The sequence below is a fragment of the Phyllobates terribilis genome, unplaced genomic scaffold, assembly GCF_046119375.1.
Source record: "Phyllobates terribilis strain yellow unplaced genomic scaffold, ASM4611937v1 Scaffold_2__4_contigs__length_985480577, whole genome shotgun sequence".
Lineage (NCBI taxonomy): Eukaryota > Metazoa > Chordata > Amphibia > Anura > Dendrobatidae > Phyllobates > Phyllobates terribilis.
Window position 1 is genome coordinate 304,189,590 of NW_027362762.1, and position 22,600 is coordinate 304,212,189.

Genomic DNA, 22,600 nt, shown 5'->3' on the forward strand with positions numbered 1-22,600 from the left:
GATGGAGGTCTGTATAGATGGATTAATAGAACAAGTCCCACACACAGCTAGAAGCCCAATATTTTTTCAGAGGTAGATGCAGAAAAAAATTATATTCTGTTTGCAACCTGATGGAGGTCAGTATAGATGGACTAATAGAACAAGTCCCACACACAGCTAGAAGCCCAAATATTTTTTCAGAGGTAGATGCAGATAAAAATTATTTTTAATTTGCAACCTGATGGAGGTCAGTATAGATGGACTAATAGAGAAAGTCCCACACACTGCTAGAAGGCCAAATATTTTTTCAGATCTAGATGCAGATAAAAATTATTTTTAATTTGCAACCTGATGGAGGTCAGTATAGATGGACTAATAGAGAAAGTCCCACACACTGCTAGAAGGCCAAATATTTTTTCAGAGCTAGATGCAGAAAAAAATTATATTCAGTTTGCAACCTGATGGAGGTCAGTATAGATGGACTAATAGAACAAGTCCCACACACTGCTAGAAGCCCAAATATTTTTTCAGAGCTAGATGCAGAAAAAAATTATATTCAATTTGTAACCTGATGGAGGTCAGTATAGATGGACTAATAGAATGATGCTATGCCCAAAAGATTTTACTTCACTAGGTGCAGTAAAAAAATTGGTATTCTATACACAGGTGGTATATCTTGCAACACAGATAGGCTACTCCACTGACTAACACACTCTGCAATAGGCCAAAAAGTATTAGCTTTGCTAGATTCAGCCAAATGCTGTGAAAAAAACTTGCACAGCACTGGCACAGACCTGCCTGGCAAATACTGATAGGAACTGATGTAACCTAGTCCTGAAAAGGACTGCAATTACAATTAGTCTTTACTCCCACAATCTATCTATTTAAGAGCACAGACCTGCCTGATAAAAGTCGTAGGAAATGCTGTAACCTAGTCCTTAAAAGGACTGCAATCACAACTATTCCCTACTCCCAAGCTATCTGTAGATTTGTGCGAAAATTGGCTTGAAATTAACAAGGTATAGCGCACACAGCAACAGCGGTGCCGTCTAACACGCAGCTGCAGCAGTGAGAAAATGGTGGCGACGGGGAAAATGGCTTGGTCTTATAGGGCAAGGACATGTGACATACACTGCCAATGACACATGCCCTTGCTTGTGTGAAAAACAGCAGTTCGCTCCGTGTGTTCGCTGCTGATAGGCTGACAGACTGCACCTCCCCACTGCAAATGCGGGAAAGAGGAAAAAAAATGGAGATCTTCATTATTCCTGCAGAGATCCATCCCCTGCCCCTCCCCCCACCCCGCTGTACACTCAAACTGCGTATTAACATTAATTTTCATCATTACTGAGAAAAAATCCAGTTATGATTTTGGTGCACGAACAGTTATCGAACATAACCTCGAACAGCCGAATTTTTCTCAAATCGTTCGTGTTCGCCGAACGGCTCGAACACCGCCCAAAACAGCTCGAATTTGAGAAATTGCCGAACAGTTCGAGTAGAACAACGCTCATCTCTACTCCAGACAGTCTACTGGTCACATTAGACGTCAACAGCCTCTATACATCCATTACCCATGAAAAAGGTCTGGTGGCCACATCTGATCTTGCAAAATCAAACTTGAACACAGACTCAACTCATTTCTCCCTATACTTATTAAGCTTAGTCTTATAGGAAAATTTCTTACTTTTTGGGGATTTTTGTATGTTCAGATCTGGGGCACATCAATAAGGTCAAATGTAGCCCTGGCCTAAGCAAACTCCTACATGAGTTATTTTGAAAAGCATCATGTCTATAGCCACCAACTCTTTCTAGCACACTCTATTTGTTGGTGCAGGTATATAGATGACTTGTTTTGCATCTGGCATGGTTCCCTGGACTCCCTCAACACCTTCTTCACAGACTTAAATTCTGTTAGACTAGAGTTACAATTTTCTCTTAACCATGACACTCATAAAATACCATTTTTCGACATGCAAATCCTTAACGTAATAGTACGTAGCTGTGCCCTGGGACTTATGGACCAGCTACGTATTATTACGCGCGCTGCGATCGCGCCCGCACACAAGCGATCGCCGCCGGGTGTCAGCTGATTGTCACAGCAGACACCTGGTGCTAAGAACAGAGAGCGGTCCCGCACCGCTCCCGGCACACTAACCCCCGCAATGCTGCGATCAAAGTCGATCGCAGCATTGCGGTGGCAATGGGGGGAGGTGATCGTCATACTCACCTCTCCTGCCGGCGTCCAGCGATGTCTGCGGTGGCTTCCGGATGTTGCCATGATGACCCGATGTCATCATGACAACATCCGGGTCTCCAGGAGGCAGGACGTTACTTTGGTCATGCGCAGTGCGTGACCAAAGTAATGTCTCCCCTGTGTGCAGCGGTGACAGGCTGCATAGTATAGGGGGCTGCTGCTCTCTATGCCATGCAGCCGATCAAGCTGTAAAAAGTGACAGTCCCATAGTGGGACAAAGTGTAACAGTAAAAAAAAAAGTATAAAAATGAAAAAAATAAATAAAAAAATGTTGTAAAAATATAAAAAAAAAAAAATGAAAAAAATAATCCCCAAAAAATAAAAATATATTGAACCCATAATATTTATTTATTCTGAAAAAAAAAATAAACCAATAAAAGGACACATATTTGGTATCGCCACATCCGAAACGACCTGACCTATAAAACTGTCCCACTAGTTAACCCCTTTAGTGAACATGGTAAAAAAATAAATTCAAAATTTTTTCCAAATTTCCAAGTTTTTCACAAATAAACGCAAGTGATATCAAAGAAATTTTACCACTACAATGAAGTAAAATATGTCACGAAAAAGCAGTCTCAGAATCAGGGGGATCCGTTGAAGAGTTTCAGAGTAATTTTCTCATAAAATGACAGTGGTCAGAATTGTAAAAATTGGCATGGTCATAAATGTGCAAACCACCCTGGAGGGTAAAGGGGTTAAAGACTCAGGTCATCTTTCCACTGACCTGTACATCAAACCTACAGACTGCAATAGTATTTTACACTATTCTAGCTGTCACCCTAAATCCACCAAGGACAGTCTTCCAAGATCTCAGTTTCAGAGAATCTCTGGGTTACTCAACGATAAATCTACTCTTCCAAACAGACTCAATGAGATGTCCAATAGGATTAGAGAAAGAAATTACCCATCTCAGCTCCTCAAACGTAAAGAACACAGGGTTTTCACTGCATTATCTCCTTGTCCACCTCCCACCAAATGGAAATGAATCCCTTTTGTCCATATATACCACCCATTAATGACAAAAATCCACACAGTGATCCATAAACATTTACCACTTCTCAATAGGGCATACCCAGACATAGAGGCTTTCAATATTAAAAGCACCAGGAGACCCCACAAAATGAAAGACAAACTCATAAGGGATGACACTGGTAACATACAAAAAGTACCCATTCAGGGATTCCTCAATACTTCGAAACATGGCACATTTCCTTGTCTCAATTGTGCAGCGTGTTGTAACATTATCAAATCTAACACGGTCACTCATCCTAGAACAGGAAAATCTTACCCCTTCCAAGGCATGTGATTCCAACTTTGTGATATATGTAAGCAAATGCCTATGCGGCCTATTGTATGTTGGGAAAACAACCCAACACATCAGGGATAGGATCGCCAGTCACAAGTCCACCATACGTTGAGGAAAAACTTGGATACCATTACCCCATCATTTTTCCAATGCCAGACATACATTTTGCCAACTCACGTTTCAAGTTATTGAACAAATAGCCAGACCCTGGCGAGGTGGTAACCATATCAGACTTATTCAACAACGAGAATCCTTCTGGATTCAAACTCTGCAAACATTGTACCCCAAAGGTCTCAACTGTGAAAATAAATTGTCTAATCTAAACATTTCTTTTTCAGACACGTCATTCCCACTTTTGTGAATTTTTACCTCCTCCTATTCCTCTACCTCCCCTTTCCCTTCCCTTTTTTTTTCCCCTTACCCCCTCTTTCTCATCCCCCTCTTCTTTCCCTGTCCTTTCCTCCCTCCTCCTTTCTCATTTTTCCATTCCCTAACCTACTTTCCACACATGTCCCCCTTTATACAACTATAAAGATTCATTAACTCCATTGAAATATGTGTTCATTAACTTCATTTAAGTTGCCCCTTTAAATATATTACAGGAGATAATACAATGACACACACCAAAATACAAGAACAGGCTTCGCCCATTTCTAGGGCGATGCGGTTATTCTCAGTCATACAGGATATGATCACACTGGGGGCGGACTCTCTATATACATCCCACAAAACAGATATGGGCTTCGCCTGCTTCCATAGCAACGCCCCATCCCCGGCTTGCTCTACATAGACGCTATTCCTCTGCCATGTCATCCCCCGATAATGCAACTTCCGGGAGGCGTGTCATGACACGCACTTCCGACCCGGCGATTGCCGCGGCCGTGAACTTATACCACACTGTTATTGATACCTAACAGCCAACGCACATGATAAAGGCACAATAGTGCCCATCCACAACCCACCTGAACGTAAAGTCTCATTTTTTCAGCCCCACGCCACTTATACCATAAAGCTTTATTTGATCTACCGGGGACTAAACAGAGCTACATAATACACATATATGCTGACTAGTATTGGGGGTTTGTGTCCTGCACATGAATTCCTTTCATGGGATATAAATCTTATTTAATCGGCATATGACTTGACAGAGTTACATACTGTTTACACATGCTCATTAGTTTGGTTTTATACACAAAAAAATGTTATTCTCTTATCACAGATACCTACTTGACTAACACCACCTGTGGCATAATCATTTAATCCTTAGTCTACCTCCCGCTCATTCCTTTTTATTATACCATTCTTTTTCCTCCTTTTTTATATACCATTTTCCTCACATTACTTGGACCATCTAGTCCCTCTTACCTACAACATGCCACTCATACCATACAGCCAAGTAGACATGAGCAAATATTTCAATATTCGATTAGGATTATGATCGCCGATTTTGCAATATTCATCGATTTATTTGTCGAATAATCGCCGAACATATCCGAACGACATTGAATTCAATGGGGGTGACAAAAAAAACGCATACACAACACCTTCAAACGGGCCCAAAATCTGCCAAAACACATCAAATTAGGGATAGGCATCAGGAAAGTGCCATCAATTGACCTAGAGTATTAGTAGGATAATTGTTATTATTTATTATTATAGCACCATTTATTCCATGGCGCTTTACATGTTAAAAAAGTTCATCGACTGGTATAAGAGGAGAGAGGACCCTGCCCGTGAGAGCGCACAAACAGTCTACAAGGGATGAGTGAGAATACAGTAGGTCAGGGTACAGCTGATCATGCAGCGGTATGATGGAGCGAGGGTTACTGCAGATTGTACGCATGTCCCAAGAGGTGGGTCTTCAGGTGCTTTTGAAGGTTTCAACAGTAGGTGAGAGTCAGAAATGGTGGGGAAGAGAGTTCCAGAGAAGAGGAGATGCACGGGAGAAATCTTATATGTGATTGTGGGAAGAGGAGAAAAGAGGGAAGTAGAGAAAGAGATCTTGTAAGGATTGCGTGCAGGTAAGTACAGGAAGACTAGGTCACAGATGCATGAAGGAGACAAGTTTTCGAAGGCTTGGTATGCCAAAGTTAGGCTTTTCAACTGGAGTCTCTGGGCAATGGGGAGTTAGCGTAGGGATTGACAGAGGGGAGAAGCCAGGAAATAGAGGGTGACAGGTGGATCAGTGAGCCAGCACTGTTTAGGATAGATTGGAGGGGTGCGAGAGTGGTAGAAGGGAGGCCACAGAGCAGGAACTTCCAGTAGTTGAGGTGGGAGATGATGAGGGCATGCACAATTGTTTTTGCAGATTCTTGTTTGAGGAATGTGCGGATCAGGGAGATTTTTTTACTTGGAATCGGCATATTCCTCAGTTGTCCCTCAGCATTCAGTTGTCCCTACCCCAGTCATTGGAACACAGCGCAAATATGCAGCCACCCACAGGCCACAATGCTAAATTGCCACATTTCTCGACTGCTTGCACTATAGATTTGCCTTTCAGGCTCATTGAGGTGGAAGCTTTCTACAACCTATTGGTGGCAGCTGTCCCTCGGTACTCGGTCCCCAGCAGCCACTATTTCTCCCGTTGTGCTGTCCCCATCTTATACAAGCACGGGTCCCAGAATATTACCTGTATCCTCACCCAACACAGTTACTGGGAAGGACCACCTTGTCGCCAGGGACAGTACATCTCACTGATGGCACACTGGGTTAATATTGTGGAAGCTGAGACCCAGTCAGACCCTGAGACGGAACACATCCTCCTTACGCATAGGATTGTGGGCCCTGGGTTAATCAAGCTTTAAACAATGTTCACAAGGTTGACAGCAGAGGTGGTCAGTCTTATAGACAACGAGCTAACTCCTTCATGATGATAGAGGCCACCATCACATTAGCTTGATGGTTGTCACAAATAATTTGGAGATTCATGGCAGTTCTGGTTATGCTGTAATTTAAATGTATCTATTTCCTTTTGGTACAGCAAAGGTTAATGTTAGTCTCTTGCTGCCACCCTTTTGGTCAGCTGATATTGGTTGGTGCCACTCCCACCTTCCTTTAAATAGCCACATGATCCATCAGCTGACCGCCGGTTAGAATTCGTTCTATGCTGACCTCTTTGAAGGAGCCAGTCTCTGGAGAAGCTGTGGTGTTCGTTGCTATTGCAGCGGTGACGTTTTCTGTTGGAGAGATAGGTGTATTTTATGTTGTTATCTTCCCAGTATTTGTCTTCCTTTCCTTGAGTTGTCCTATTGTAGTGGTGAGACTAGTATCTCACTGGCCTGGGCACTAGCCAGGCTAAGTTCAGGGCCACCGAAGGCCTAGGCACGTGATCGTGCACGGGGGAAGGACCCTTCTAGGGACAATAGGGGAGCTTAAGGTCAAACACAGGTTGGTGTCAGGAGTAGTGTTGAGCCACCCCCATAGTGTTCGAGTTCGGTTCGGTTCGTCGAACACCCGTGTGTTCGCCGAACTGTTCGTCGAACTGTTCGTCGAACACCTTCGAACACCGTTAAAACCAATGGCAGGCAAACAAAAACACATAGAAACACATAGAAAACACCTTCAAAGGTGTCCAAAAGCTGACAAACTGCTCAGAAGACATAACTAACACACGGAAAAGTGACAAGTACATATAGTCATGCGAAAATAAAAGAGGTGGAGGAGTAAAAGGAGGAGGAGACACAGATATAGGCATGTCATGCCCTTCTAAAATCCAAAAAGTGAGAAGCCGACACGGCCAGTCCGCTCCTGCCCGTGCCACCTCCGTGTCGCCGGGTTTGTGCCAGAGCCGCGGTGAACCCTGACGGCCAGCCCCCCTCTCCCAATACTGGTGCCTGTCCGCTGGTGGGTCGAGCGAGCCCCCCTGTGGTGGAGGCAGCTCTAAGCTTTTTAATTTAAATTGTCTTTCTAATTTGAATGAATACACTTTAAATCCATTTACAAGGATCTATTGGAGGGCAAGTCTCATGCCAGCAGCCGCGGTAATTCCAGCTCCAGTAGCGTACACTAAAGCTGCTGCAGTTAAAAAGCTTTTATAAGGATCGAGCTCGGCTGTCCACCGCAAGGCATCCTACTGCCAGTCCCAGCCCCTATGCCTTGGGGTGCCTCCTGATGCTCTTCACTAAGTATCCCATGGTCCCGAAGCATTTCCTTTGAAAAAATTAAGTGTCTAAACTACAGGTGGTGTAGCTTGCTTAACAGCCGGGATAATCCGCTGACTAGCAGACACTGCTACTAGGCACAAAGTATTTCCTGGGCTAGATGCAGTTAAAAATTTGTAATTAGATACTCTCGTTGGATGCTGAGAAAGCATTCCATAGAGTCTCCTGGCACGCCATATATGATTCTCTTAAAGAGCTTGGGGTAGGGGTCTAGGGGACCCTTTTATAGCCAAAATCACGGCCCTGTATCGCAATACGTCACCTAGGCTGAAGGTAAATGGAACTGTAGCACCCTGAGGGCTCGGTTGCTACAGACATATTGCACCTCACCCAGAGGTGTGATATCTCACTCTCAGGTAAGGATGGAGTGTGGATCAGGACCCGACACCTGCATGCATTACACCACATTGCCGTGGGGCAGGGCGACCAATATGCCCCTGAGATGGGCACGACAGTCCCTGTCCCTGGCTGGAGTGGGGGGAGGGAACACTGAGGAAGGGGAACCCTGTAGTGCAGGAGCAGGGAGGAAGCAGTTCCTGGGTGCATTGAGAAGGGAGTATAAAAGGTGGGCACCATCTTAGTTCAGTGCAGAGAAGTCTGAGCAGAAGTGGCAGGGAGCAGGGGCTCTGCATGAGCTCTGCTCCGGAGGCGGGCCTAGTAACAGAGGCCCAGGCCTGCAAGAGGGAGAAGGAAGGAAGAGGAGCGGAGAAGGCTCCAGGAACGAGGAATGAAGGGATCCCAGGGGTGCGGACGGGCGAGTCGCCACCGCACGCCCGAATCCACCTGCGTGGAGGGGTCAGGCCAAAGGGGGAGACCGGTCCCCGAACTAGTGGAGGCAGGAAACGACCCTCAGCTAGAAACCGGAGGCTCTGACATTTTATGTGGCGCAGCCCCTTGCTCCACCCGCTAGGAAGGCACCACATAGGGTCAGGGAAACTGGCGCCAAGTTTACCAAGAGGAGGCCCGAGGCAGCCGGACAGAAGTGTTGGTAAGAAAGGCCAGACAAAGGACACACAAAGGGGGTCCTGTGAAGCGCTCCAAAGTTATCTGGGAGTTGTCTGAGCCCCTCACCTGGTGAGCACAGTATGACGTGGGCAGCCGTTACCTGCAGACGTGGTCTGGATAATAAGAACTGTGAGTAAAGGCCCTGAACTGCATCACTGACTCCGTGTCGTTACTGCTGCTGCCCTGCACCATCACCCCCATCCTCCGCATACACTGCCCTGAGGCTATACTCCTCCCGTGGGGAGTTATGCTACGCTCTGCTGCACCCACAACACCAGCCTTAGCTGTCTGCCCTGTAGCGGCGGTTCACTCTGACCGCAATCCACGGGTGGCGTAGTCGGACATTTAAACATCAAAACCACATAAATAGTTCTGCCACTGGTTTGACCGCCCTGAGCCACGGAACCGGATCGCCGCCACGAAGACTACAACCACCAGCATCCACCAAAAAGGGTCCGGCTCCGGGTGTCCCAAGGCCCAGGGGGTGCGTCAGAACATTTTCATCACCTTTCACAATCACCAATGGGACAAGGCAGGGATGTCCTCTGTCCCCTCTTTATACATCCTAGTGACGGAGCACCTGCTCTCATCAATTCGCCATAACCCCAATATTAGGTGGATTGAGGTGGGAGGCACCGAGTACAAGTGCTCTCTATTTGCTGATGATGTCCTAGTATATATCACTCAATCACATATATCCATCCCTGCTGTTATGGCTGAAATAGATCACTTTGTTACATGGTAAAATTTTAAAATCAATGCAGCGAAGTCTGAGGCCCTCGATGTCTCCCTCCCTAAATCCATATAGGATTCCATCCAGTCCAACTTTCCCTTTGCCTGGCCCTCACAGGGTATCAAATACTTAGGAATTCCTATTCATAGAGACCTCTCCCATCTATGTTATCTTAATTTTGGGCCCTTTATTGAACAATTCCATACAGACCACGGTTGGCAATTTAGAACTGTAAGATTCACTACGTGAACCACTGGTGTTTTGTGGAAAAGCACATGTTCACCGCGTTCCAAATTATTATGCAAAAAGTGTTTAGGAGTGATAAGGGAAGAATTTGTTTGTTTGTCAGTTAAACTCATTGATGGTGATGTGTGTCAGGGCTCTTTATATCACTGTAAGCAATTGCAGACACCTGTGCTAATTAGTTTGGCAGGTGTGTCCAATGAAAGGCAAGACTACTTAAGAAGGCTCTCTCACATTATTAAGCAGCCTACATTTTCTGCCAAAATGGGAAAGAAAAAGGATGTGTCGGCTGCTGAGAAGCAACAAATTGTGGAGTGTTTAGGTCAAGGCATGACTACAATCAACATTGTACGATGATCAGGATGAAGTGTCTTGGCAATCAAGAAGTATATAGCTGATTCACAGTACACACGTGTGCGTGCTGATAAGGGCAAATTGAGGACTCTTTCCTACAGGCAATTACGTCAGGTTGAAAGAGCAGCGGCAAAAAAAGCCTTGTCATAGCAGCAGACAAGTTTTTGAAGCTGCTTGTGCCTCCAACGTCCCCCGAACAACAAGATGCAGGGTCCTTCAGAGGTTTGCAGCTGTGCATACGCCATCCTGTCGACCTCCTCTATCCACTTCACACAAGCAGAAACGGCTCCAGTGGGCCAAACTTTACATGAAGACTGATTTCAAAACTGTTTTGTTCACGGATGAGTGCCGTACAGCGCTCGATGGTCCAGATGAATGGAGTGGAGGATGGCTGGTTGATGGACACCCCACGCAAACACTGCTACAGCGCCAACAAGGAGGAGGTGGAGTAATGTTTTGGGCTGGAAACATGGGGAGAGAGATTGTCGGCCCCTTTAGGATCCCTGAAGGCGCTAAAGATGAACTCCATAATGTATGTGGATTTTCTCAAACAGCCCTTCCTGCCATGGTTCAAGAAGAAGAACCGTGTATTTCACAGCAAGATCATTTTTCTGCATGATAATGCACCTTCTCATGCTGCACATAAAACATCTGCATCTCTGGCTGATATGGGCATAAAAGGGGACAAACTTATGGTGTGACCCCCATGCTCCCCTGACCTCTACCCCATTCAGAACCTTTGGAGCATCATTAAAAGGAGTGTCTATGATGGCGGGAGGCAGTTCACATCTAAGCAACAGCTCTGGGAGGGTATTCTGTCCTCATGCAAAACAATTGAAGCAGAAACCATCCAAAACCTGACAAATTCAATGGACGAGAGAGTTCAGAAGCTTCTTTCGAACAAGGGGTCCTATGTGAAAATGTAACATCACCTAGAATAAAGTTTTGAGTTGAAAACTGTTTGATTTCAGTTTCTAACAACCTGCTAATGCTTATAATTTCAAAAATGACCATTTTTTTGGTCTTTATTAAAATGAAAAGGTTGATCGAAAAGTTTGGGGGATCTAAGAGTGTGGCAACCCAGTAGTCATGATTACTTCGAATTCTGACAATATGAGGGTCATTCTGCAGGTAGTGCAGCAAGAAGGCACTTATGTGTCTTGCGCATCTCGGAGCCCCAAAATTATTTTCCGGGCTAGATGCAGCTAAAAATTATTTTTAATTTTAAATCTGGTGAAGCTTATTATAGATGGCCTAATAGGATCAGTGCTGCACACTGCTACAAAGCCCAAATTATTTTCCAGTTAAGATACAGATAAACATGATTAGTAATTTGAAAGCTTAAAACGGTTGGTAGGGTGATTTTAACCAATCATCAAGCTTTTACTCTCCCCAGGATGACACAGGGGTAGAAAAGTCGTTTCGGATCCATGATTTGTTCATCTTTATGAACGTGAGTCTGTCTACATTATCAGTGGAGAGCCGCGTGCGCTTATCTGTCAGCACACCACCAGCAGCGCTGAACACACGTTCAGACAGAACGCTGGCTGCGGGGCATGACAAGATCTCCAAGGCGTAAGTGGCTAGCTCCGGCCATTTATCCAGATTGGAAGCCCAAAAAGAGCAAGGGTCCAGTGACACAGTCGTGGCTTCAATGTTTACTTGGAGATACTCCTGTACCATCGTCTCTAGGCGTTGACTATGTGTCAGACTTCTTGTCTCCTGTGGCCTTGCAAAGGATGGGCTAAAAAAGTGGTGAAATGATTCCGCAAAATTGATGTTACCAGCAGATACTGTGGTTCTGTTACGGTTTGAGTGCTGAACACTTGACGGTCCCACGGTTGGCAAGTTGGAACTGTGAGATTCACTACGTGCACCACTGGTATTTTGTGGAAAAGCACATGTAAGATTCTGCAACAGTCTCTGCTGATACTCCTGCATGCGTGCATCCCTTTCTATGGCAGGAATAATTTCTGCAAATTTACTTTTGTACCGGGGATCTAACAGTGTGGCAACCCAGTAGTCAGGATTATTTCTAATTCTCACAATTCGAGGGTCATGTTGCAGGTAGTGCAGCAAGAAGGCACTCATGTGTGTTGCGCATCCAGGAGCACCAAGTCCCTGTTGTGTTGGTGGCGAGGTAACAATCATGCTTCCTTCCTCTGTCCTCTCCCCCCAACCTCGCACAACAGAAATGTGATCAAGGTCTCCCTCATCTGATGAGTCTTCCATCAGTTCGTCCTCCACTTCTTCCTGGGCTCCTGCACCTTCCTCACTAGTTTGGCTGCTACCATGCGCCCTGGTAAAATCATCTCCCCCACCCTCACATGCCTGCCGCCTTGGTGCTGCCGACCGTCTGGACCTTGCAGATGTTAGCCCTTCCGCATACAACTCCTCCTCCTCTACTTCCTCCACCTCCTCTTGTGCCACCACCTGACTCCGAATTCTGTTTAACATGTGCTCCAGCATGTAAATCACCGGAATAGTCAGGCTGATAATGGCATCGTCAGCACTAAACATCTTCGTCGCCATTTCAAAACTGTGCAGAAGGGTGCATAGGTCCCTGATCTGAGACCACTCCTCCAGCGTGATTTGCCCCACCTCTGAATCTCGTTGGCCCAGGCTATACGTCAGAACGTATTGCACCAGGGCTTGTCGGTGCTGCCACAGTCGCTGCAACATGTGCAGAGTTGAATTCCACCGGGTAGGCACATCGCATTTTAGCCGGTGAAGTGGCAGGCCCAACGACTTCTGTAGAGATGTAAGTCGCTGAGCTGCGGGATGCGAACGGCGGAAGTGAGCACACAGCGACCGTGCCCTCTGCAGAAGGCCATCTAGTCTGGGATAGTGGGCTAAAAATTGCTGGACAACCAGGTTCAACACGTGAGCCATACAAGGCACGTGTGTGACATTGCCCCGGCGAAGGGCCGCACCCAGGTTTGCAGCATTGTCGCACACGGCCTTCCCTGGTTTCAGGTCCAGTGGAGACAACCATTCATGAAATTGGTTCTCCAGAGCTGACCACAACTCCTCAGCTGTGTGACTCACATTTCCCAGACATTTCAATGTAAAAACCGCCTGATGACGTTGAGCCCTACTGCCAGCATAGTAAGGAGGTATGCCGGATCCCTTCTGCGCAGTTAGAAAGCTTGTGGCATGACCAGACAGGCTTTGGGTGCAGGTGGAAGACCGAGAGGAGGTTGAGGAGGCAGAAGCAGTGGAGGAACTTTGACATAAAGAGGATTGACGCACAACTCGTGGGGACGGCAAGACTTGGACAGCAGCCCCTTGTCCTGCTGTCACCATAGTTACCCAGTGCCCAGTCAGCGACATGTAACGCCCCTGTCCATGCCTACTCGTCCAAGTGTCTGTGGTGAAATGCACCCTGTCACACACAGAGTTTCTCAAAGAAGCGGTGATGTTGTGTGCGACATGCTGGTGGAGCGCAGGCACACCTTTCTTTGAGAAGTAGTGCCGACTGGGCATCTGGTACTGGGGCACTGCGACGGACATAAGGTCTCGAAAATCCTCTGTGTCCACCAGGCGGAAAGGCAGCATTTCTGTAGCCAAGAGCTTGCAGATGGTGAAATTCAACCTCTTAGCTTTCTCATGGCTAGGAGGAAATGGTCTTTTACTTGTCCACATCTGAGGGACCGAGGGCTGGCTATTGTGCTTAGACGGGGTTGATAAGGGTGTCCCCGGCAAACTGCCGGTCTGTGAGGAAGATGCAGGCGGACATGTTAGGTTGCCTTGATCCAAAGGTGGTGCTATCGATGTCGGACAGCGCTCAAGACCAGCTGGTGTTACCACCTCCAAAGAAAATGATGACCTGCCAATCACGCTGGCTGTTGCGGGTAAAGAGGTGGCAGGTCTGCGCCCCAAAACAGGTGTGACTGCTGTCCCCCCAGTCACAGAGGATGAAGAGGCCGCGGATGCACAAGATATGGCAGACGGTGGCTGGCCCGGCCGGCTAGGCCGCATTGTAGCACACTGAGCTTCCCACTGCAACTTATGCTTCATGTCCATGTGCCGGTTCATGCATGAAGTACTCAAACTATGTATTTTTTGGCCTCTACTTAGCTTTTGCTGACAAATGTTACAGATAACACGAGTTGGGTCATCTTTATCGATTTGAAAAAATGCCCAGGCTATGCAAGGCTTAGCACCCATGCGACCTGAAGAGCCACCACGACTTGTGGTGAGAGGCAGAGTTGTGTTTGAGGATGCAGTTGTTGACGTGCTTCCAGTACTACGTCTCTGTCCAGGAAGGCGCAACCTGACCTCGTCGTCACTAGCATCTTCCTCCACCTCCTCTGCTGACCTCATCTCTTGGCTGACTGTGGGTTGACAGTAAGTGGGATCTCCGACCTCATCATCATCACCCTGTGCGTTATCACACCCGTCGTCCTCAGAGCCAACCTGTTCCTGCCCTGACAAAAAACTAAAGTTGTCGCTCCAATCAGGTATTTGAGTCTTATCATCGTCTTCCTCATTGTCTCCACCAACAGGAGTTACAGTTTGGGAATGAGGGTCTACATTATGGTCAGAACCTTCTGCGTCTGGTCCTGGATCCGACTCATAAAGATTCTGGGCATCAGTGCAGATCATTTCCTCGTCTGGATTCACAGAAGCGCTGGAGTCGACCTCTGATTCCCAGGCTATAGTATGAGTAAACAGCTCTGCAGACTCAACCATCTGTTCTACCTCATACTCAGACGGGCAGCTGGAGATTTGGGAGCTGTGAGGAAGCAAGTGCGATTTGGGTGACACCTTTGAGGACTGGAGTATTTGTGATGTTGAAGTTGATGTGGAGGAGAGCCCACTTAAAGGAGCACTTGATATCCGTTGAAGCACCTGCTGTTTTTGTGCCTCATCTGGAATTTGTAGCGATTGGCGTGGCCGTAAGAAAGGGATCTTATCACATTGTCCGCTAAAAGAAGTAGACATTTTAGTTTGGCTGGAAGATGGTCTTTCTTCTGCACCTACCCCACGGACACAACCTTTTTTCCCCTTCCCAACACGCCTATTCCCCTTTCCACCAGCAGCAGGCCTTTTTCCACTCATTTTGGTGGTTAACTAATTCACAACTCTGGAGTTGTTTGCACAAAAAAACAATGGATGGTAACCGAGCAGAGCTGAGTGGCCAAACTGTGGTATTAGGCCAAAACTATTGGCTGGGTTAGATGCAGAAAAAAATTATTTTTAATTTGCAACCTGATGGAGGTCAGTATAGATGGAATAATAGACCAAGTCCCACACACCGCTAGAAGCCCAAATATTTTTTCAGAGCTAGATGCAGAAAATTTTTTTATTCAATTTGCAACCTGATGGAGGTCAGTATAGATGGACTAATAGACCAAGTCCCACACACTGCTAGAAGCCCAAATATTTTTTCAGAGCTAGATGCAGAAAAAAATTATTTTTAATTTGCAACCTGATGGAGGTCAGTATAGATGGACTAATAGACCAAGTCCCACACACTGCTAGAAGCCCAAATATTTTTTCAGAGCTAGATGCAGAAAAAAATTATTTTTAATTTGCAACCTGATGGAGGTCAGTATAGATGGACTAATAGACCAAGTCCCACACACTGCTAGAAGCCCAAATATTTTTTCAGAGCTAGATGCAGAAAAAAATTATTTTTAATTTGCAACCTGATGGAGGTCAGTATAGATGGACTAATAGAACAAGTCCCAAACGCTGCCAGAAGCCCAAATATTTTTTCAGAGATAAATGAAGAAAAAAATTATTTTTAATTTGCAACCTGATGGAGGTCAGTATAGATGGACTAATAGACCAAGTCCCACACACCGCTAGAAGCCCAAATATTTTTTCAGAGCTAGATGCAGAAAATTTTTTTATTCAATTTGCAACCTGATGGAGGTCAGTATAGATGGACTAGTAGACCAAGTCCCACACACTGCTAGAAGCCCAAATATTTTTTCAGAGCTAGATGCAGAAAAAAATTATTTTTAATTTGCAACCTGATGGAGGTCAGTATAGATGGACTAATAGACCAAGTCCCACACACCGCTAGAAGCCCAAATATTTTTTCAGAGCTAGATGCAGAAAATTTTTTTATTCAATTTGCAACCTGATGGAGGTCAGTATAGATGGACTAATAGACCAAGTCCCACACACTGCTAGAAGCCCAAATATTTTTTCAGAGCTAGATGCAGAAAAAAATTATTTTTAATTTGCAACCTGATGGAGGTCAGTATAGATGGACTAATAGACCAAGTCCCACACACTGCTAGAAGCCCAAATATTTTTTCAGAGCTAGATGCATAAAAAAATTATTTTTAATTTGCAACCTGATGGAGGTCAGTATAGATGGACTAATAGACCAAGTCCCACACACCGCTAGAAGCCCAAATATTTTTTCAGAGCTAGATGCAGAAAAAAATTATATTCAATTTGCAACCTGCTGGAGGTCAGTATAGAAGGACTAATAGAACAAGTCCCACACACTGCTAGAAGCCCAAATATTTTTTCAGAGCTAAATGAAGAAAAAAATTATTTTTAATTTGCAACCTGATGGAGGTCAGTATAGATGGACTAATAGACCAAGTCCCACACACTGCTAGAAGCCCAAATATTTTTTCAGAGCTAGATGCAGAAAAAAATTATTTTTAATTTGCAACCTGATGGAGGTCAGTATAGATGCACTAATAGAACAAGTCCCACACGCTGCTAGAAGCCCAAATATTTTTTCAGAGATAAATGAAGAAAAAAATTATTTTTAATTTGCAACCTGATGGAGGTCAGTATAGATGGACTAATAGACCAAGTCCCACACACCGCTAGAAGCCCAAATATTTTTTCAGAGCTAGATGCAGAAAAAAATTATATTCAATTTGCAACCTGCTGGAGGTCAGTATAGAAAGACTAATAGAACAAGTCCCACACACTGCTAGAAGCCCAAATATTTTTTCAGAGCTAAACTTAGAAAAAAATTATTTTTAATTTGCAACCTGATGGAGGTCAGTATAGATGGACTAATAGACCAAGTCCCACACACTGCTAGAAGCCCAAATATTTTTTCAGAGCTAGATGCAGAAAAAAATTATATTCAGTTTGCAACCTGATGGATGTCAGTATAGATGGACTAATAGAATGATGCTATGCCCAAAAGATTTTACTTCACTAGGTGCAGTAAAAAAAATTGGTATTCTATACACAGGTGGTATATCTTGCAACACAGATAGGCTACTCCACTGACTAACACACTCTGCAATAGGCCAAAAAGGATTAGCTTTGCTAGATTCAGCCAAATGCTGTGAAAAAAACTTGCACAGCACTGGCACAGACCTGCCTGGCAAAAACTGATAGGAACTGATGTAACCTAGTCCTGAAAAGGACTCCAATTACAATTAGTCTTTACTCCCACAATCTATCTATTTAAGAGCACAGACCTGCTTGATAAAAGTCGTAGGAAATGCTGTAACCTAGTCCTTAAAAGGACTGCAATCACAACTATTCCCTACTCCCAAGCTATCTGTATATTTGTGCGAAAATTGGCTTGAAATTAACAAGGTATAGCGCACACAGCAACAGCGGTGCCGTCTAACACGCAGCTGCAGCAGTGAGAAAATGGTGGCGACGGGGAAAATGGCTTGGTCTTATAGGGCAAGGACATGTGACATACACTGCCAATCACACATGCCCTTGCTTGTGTGAAAAAAAGCACTTCGCTCCGTGTGTGCGCTGCTGATAGGCTGACAGATTGCACCTCCCCACTGCAAATGCGGGAAAGAGAAAAAAAAATGGAGATCTTCATTGTTCCTACAGAGATCCATCCCCTGCCCCTCCCCCCGCCCCGCTGTACACTCAAACTGCGTATTAACATTAATTTTCATCATTACTGAGAAAAAATCCAGTTATGATTTTGGTGCACGAACAGTTATCGAACATAACCTCAAACAGCCGAATTTTTCTCAAATTGTTCGTGTTCGCCGACCGGCTCGAACACCGCCCAAAACAGCTCGAATTTGAGATTGGCGAACAGTTCGAGTAGAACAACGCTCATCTCTAGTCAGGAGGTGTCCCTTCCCTTATTCCCTACCACTAGGGCCCTCCTTCCCCCTCTATCTCCCATTGCATCCCTGTGTTGTTCCATCCGCTGGACATCGTCTTGCAGTTACGTCACAATGGTACTTTTCTGTGGGAATGAGCTTGTCTCCAACCAGCCAGGAATATTTCCAATGAATTATGGCATGCAATGGTTTGGTATCAGCACCCAGTACCAGAAGCAAAGCCATCCACAATTTCCATCTCAGGAATTTTATTTGATAGACTGGCTGCCCAAGCATTAGTTTCTCACACTGGAGCTGAAGACACTGAGTGACTGATTGGCATCATCGTCACTCTCCATCTTGGTAGAGTCCTCAAAGTTTTGGAGGATTGCACAGATGGCAGACATCCATGCCCACTCATCAGCTCTTATGTGCGGAGGCTGACCTGAATTCCAACAGGCGTGTTGAAGCTGGTACTCAATGACTGCCCTCTCCTGCTCATAAATCCTTCCCAACATCTGCAATGTTTTTCTTAAATGTGTGGTCACATCACACACCAGTCGATGAGCTGGAAGCTTCAAATGCTGCTGAAGCACTGCCCGGGTGGTGTAGCTGACTTTCTGATATGGGCACAAGGTAGACAGCAGTGGTGGTCGGTCTCCTAGACAACAAGCAAACTCCTTCATGATGATAGAAGCCATCATCTCCTTTGCTTGCTGATACTTTTCTGTGGGAATGAGCTTGTCTCCAACCAGCCAGGAATATTTCCAGTGAATTATGGCATGCCATGGTTTGGTATTATAACCCAGTACCAGAAGCAAAGCCATCCGCAATTTGCATCTCAGGAATTTTATTTGGTAGCCTGGCTGCCCAAACATTTGTTTCTCACAAAGGAGCTGAAGACAGTGAGTGGCTGTAGGTGCAAGTTTCTCCAGCATGACCTGTTTGTTAGTGTCACGCTAGGTATAGGGAGAACCCAGCATATAACGGCAGAAACAGAGGAGGGAGCCCTACAACTAGGGAAAGGGAGATTGGAGGCCCCTAAGCATATGTAACGACATCCTGAAATGAATGAAAGGATCAGCAAGATGTTTGCAAGGCCAAACACTGCGACCTTCTGCAGCCTGATCCCATATGACTGTCTGTCAAACCAGACACACCCATGACAGTTAGATATCAGAGGGAGAATAGAATTAGGCTTTGCCAAGGTGCCAGATTGCAGATCTTAAGTATTATAAGTTGCTGGAGCCAGTCCACAGTAAAAAAAGCAGCCATAGAGTGTCCATGAACCTTGGCATGGACTTTCCTTAGCCATGGCTACTTCTCGATGAGAGTTGAATTTCACCACAGCGATATTCTTTATCTCAGTGACAGGATTGGCATAGAAGGAAACCATATCTACTCTGGCTGTCATTTCTCCCAGGAGGTCCTCTAATGCAGCTTGGTCCATAAGCAATGGCAGTCCGTCCAATTCAGCTCACACTTCTCGGAGGTCCTTCGACACGCAAAGATCTTTACGCCTTGAATTTCATGACTACAGAGTTGGGCAATGTCTTGATCTGCAATGCATTTTGAGAAATAACGTGCATAAGAAAAGCCATGATTTAGACAACTAAAGGTCATCACTAAGTGAAACTCATACAGCTTTCCCACAGACTGAAAGAGGGGTATCAAGACTTCCAAGACAGGCAAGACTTCCCTGTCCTCACCAAGAGGACAACTGTCCATGTTCTCGTCCTTATCCTCCTCCTCCTTCTCCTCATTATCACCCAATCTGCGTTGAGATGAGATGAGGCTGGGCTGTGTAGCATCACCCTATATAGTTCCTTGCTCTGCCTGCAATGCCTCCTCTTTAATTGTTAGCAGCGAGCATTTCAGTAGACAGAGAAATGGGATGGTGACGCTAATTATGGCGTCATCGTCGCTCACCATCTTGGTAGAGTCCTCAAAGATTTGGAGTATGGCACAGATGTAATACATCCATGCCTACTCATCAGCTTTTAAGTGCGGAGGCTGACCTGAATTCCAATGGGCACGTTGAAGCTGGTACTCAACAACTGTCCTCTGCTGCTCACAAATCCTTCACAACATCTGCAACGTTGATTTCCAACACGTGGTGATATCACACAGCAGTCGGTGAGTTGAAAGCTGCAAACGCTGCTGAAGTACTGCCAGGGTGGCGGAAGCTGTAGCTTACTTTCTGAAATGGGCACACATGCGGCATTCTTTCACAAGCAGCTCTGACAGATCTGGGTAGGTTTTGAGAAACCACTGAACCACTAAGTTGAGCACATTTAGTGCTCGCTCATCATTACTGTGTACCCCTGTATGGAGAACAATATCAGCACCAAAGAATTAAAATATGAAATGTAGCCTGCTTTTTATACCACGGTAGTAAGAAAACCAATTTCGATTTTATCATGTGTACCCCTGTGTGGAGAACAATATCTGCACCAAAGAATTAAAAGATGAAATGTAGCTTGCTTTATATACCACGATAGTAAGAAAATCAATTTCGATTTTATAATGTTTACCCCTGTGTGGAGAACAATATCAGCACCCAAAAATTTGAAACTGACATTTGGCCTACTGTATGATGTTAGTAACAGAAGAAAGTATTTTTTTGCATAGATGAGACCTGTATAACATAAGAGATATGTTCCAAACAATTTCAAACTGAGATGTCCCCTACTGTATCATGTTAGCAACAAAAGAAAGTAATTTTTACTGTGGATGAGGCCTATATAACATAGAAGATATGCTTGAAACAATTTCAAACTGTCATCTCCCCTACCGTATCATGTTAGTAACAGAAGAAAGTATTTTTTGAGTGTAGATGAGGACTGTATAACATAGGAGATATGTTCCAAACAATTTCAAACTGAGATCTCCCATGCTGTAGCATGGTAGTAAGAGAAGAAAGTATTTCTAGTGTTGATGAGGCCTGTATAACATAGAAGATATGATCCAAACAATTTAAAAATGAAATCTTCCCTACTATATCACATTAGAAAGAAAAGAAAGTATTTTTTTAGTGTGGATGAGGCCTGTATACAATAGAATATATGTTCCAATCAATTTCAAACAGATCTCCTCTACTGTATCATGTTAGTAAGAGAAGAAGGTATTTTTTAGCGTGGATGAGGCCTGTATAACATAGGAGATATTCTCAAAACAATTTCAAACTGAGATGTCCCCTACTGAATCATGTTGGCAACAAAAGAAAGTATTGTTTCAGTGTGGATGAGGTCTATATAACATAGGAGATATGCTCCAAATGATTTCAAACGGAGATCTCCCCTACTGTATCTCGTTAGTAAGAAAATAAAGTATTTTTTTTACTGTGGATGAGGCCTATATAACATAGAAGATATGCTCCAAACAATTTCAAACTGAAATCTCCCCTATTGTATCACGTTAGCAACAGAAGGAAATCTTTTTTTAGGGTGGATGAGATCTGTATAACATAAAAGATATAGTCCAAACAATTTCAAACTGAGATCTCCCCTAGTGTATCACATTAGTAACAGAAGAAAGTATTTCTTTACTGTGGATGAGGCCTGTATAACATAGAAGATATGCTCTAAACAATTTCAAACTGAGATCTCCCCTACTATATTACGTTAGTAACAGAAGGAAGTATTTTTTTACTGTGGATGAGGCCTGCATACAATAGAATATATGCTCCAAGAAATTTCATGCTCAGATCTACCCTGCTTAATCACGTTAATCACAGTATAAAATTGAATGTTTTACTTTGCATGAGCTCTGCATACAGCTGAATTTCAACGCCACAAAATGACAAGGTGACATTTTGCATACTGTATCACGTTTGTCACAGAAAAAAAATATTTTTTTACTCTTGTTAGCAACTGAAGAAAATAGTTTTTTTACTCTGCACACAGCTGAATTTCATTGCCACAAAATGACACGGTGACATATGGTGTACTGTATCCCGTTTGTCACTGAAGAAAATAGATTATTGTACTCTGCTGGAGCTTTGCATACAGCTGAATTTCACCCCCACAAAATGAAAAGGTGGGCTACTATGACTTGCAATATCACATTAAAGACTGAATAAAATATATTTTTAAAGGTGGACTTGTGCATGGAGCACAATAGAAGCAGTGCACAACAGACTTCTATGAAGTGTGCCCTGCTGTCTTTGTGTGGACCTCAGTAATAGCAGAAAAAAAATCTGCTGGAAGGTCGATTTCACAGCCACACAGGACACTAGCTATCTAAACTATCTGACTTAGAAGCAACCGCCTAGCTAACTAGCTAAAATCTCTAATGAGTCCAGGAGCAGCATCAGCAGCAGCCTCTGTGACCTGTTATAATGACAAAATGGTGGTAAAACAACATGTCCGCTCTTTATATAGAGCGGGACATGTGATTTCAGCCGCCAATGGCACAAGCCCTTGTGTCTGGACATTGTGAATGTTTCCTGTGCCCTGATTGTCTAGCCGTGATTTGCACACATAAAGTTAGGGAAAAAAAATAAATTACAAGCACGCCACTGCTCTGAGCTCCTCTCAGCTCTCC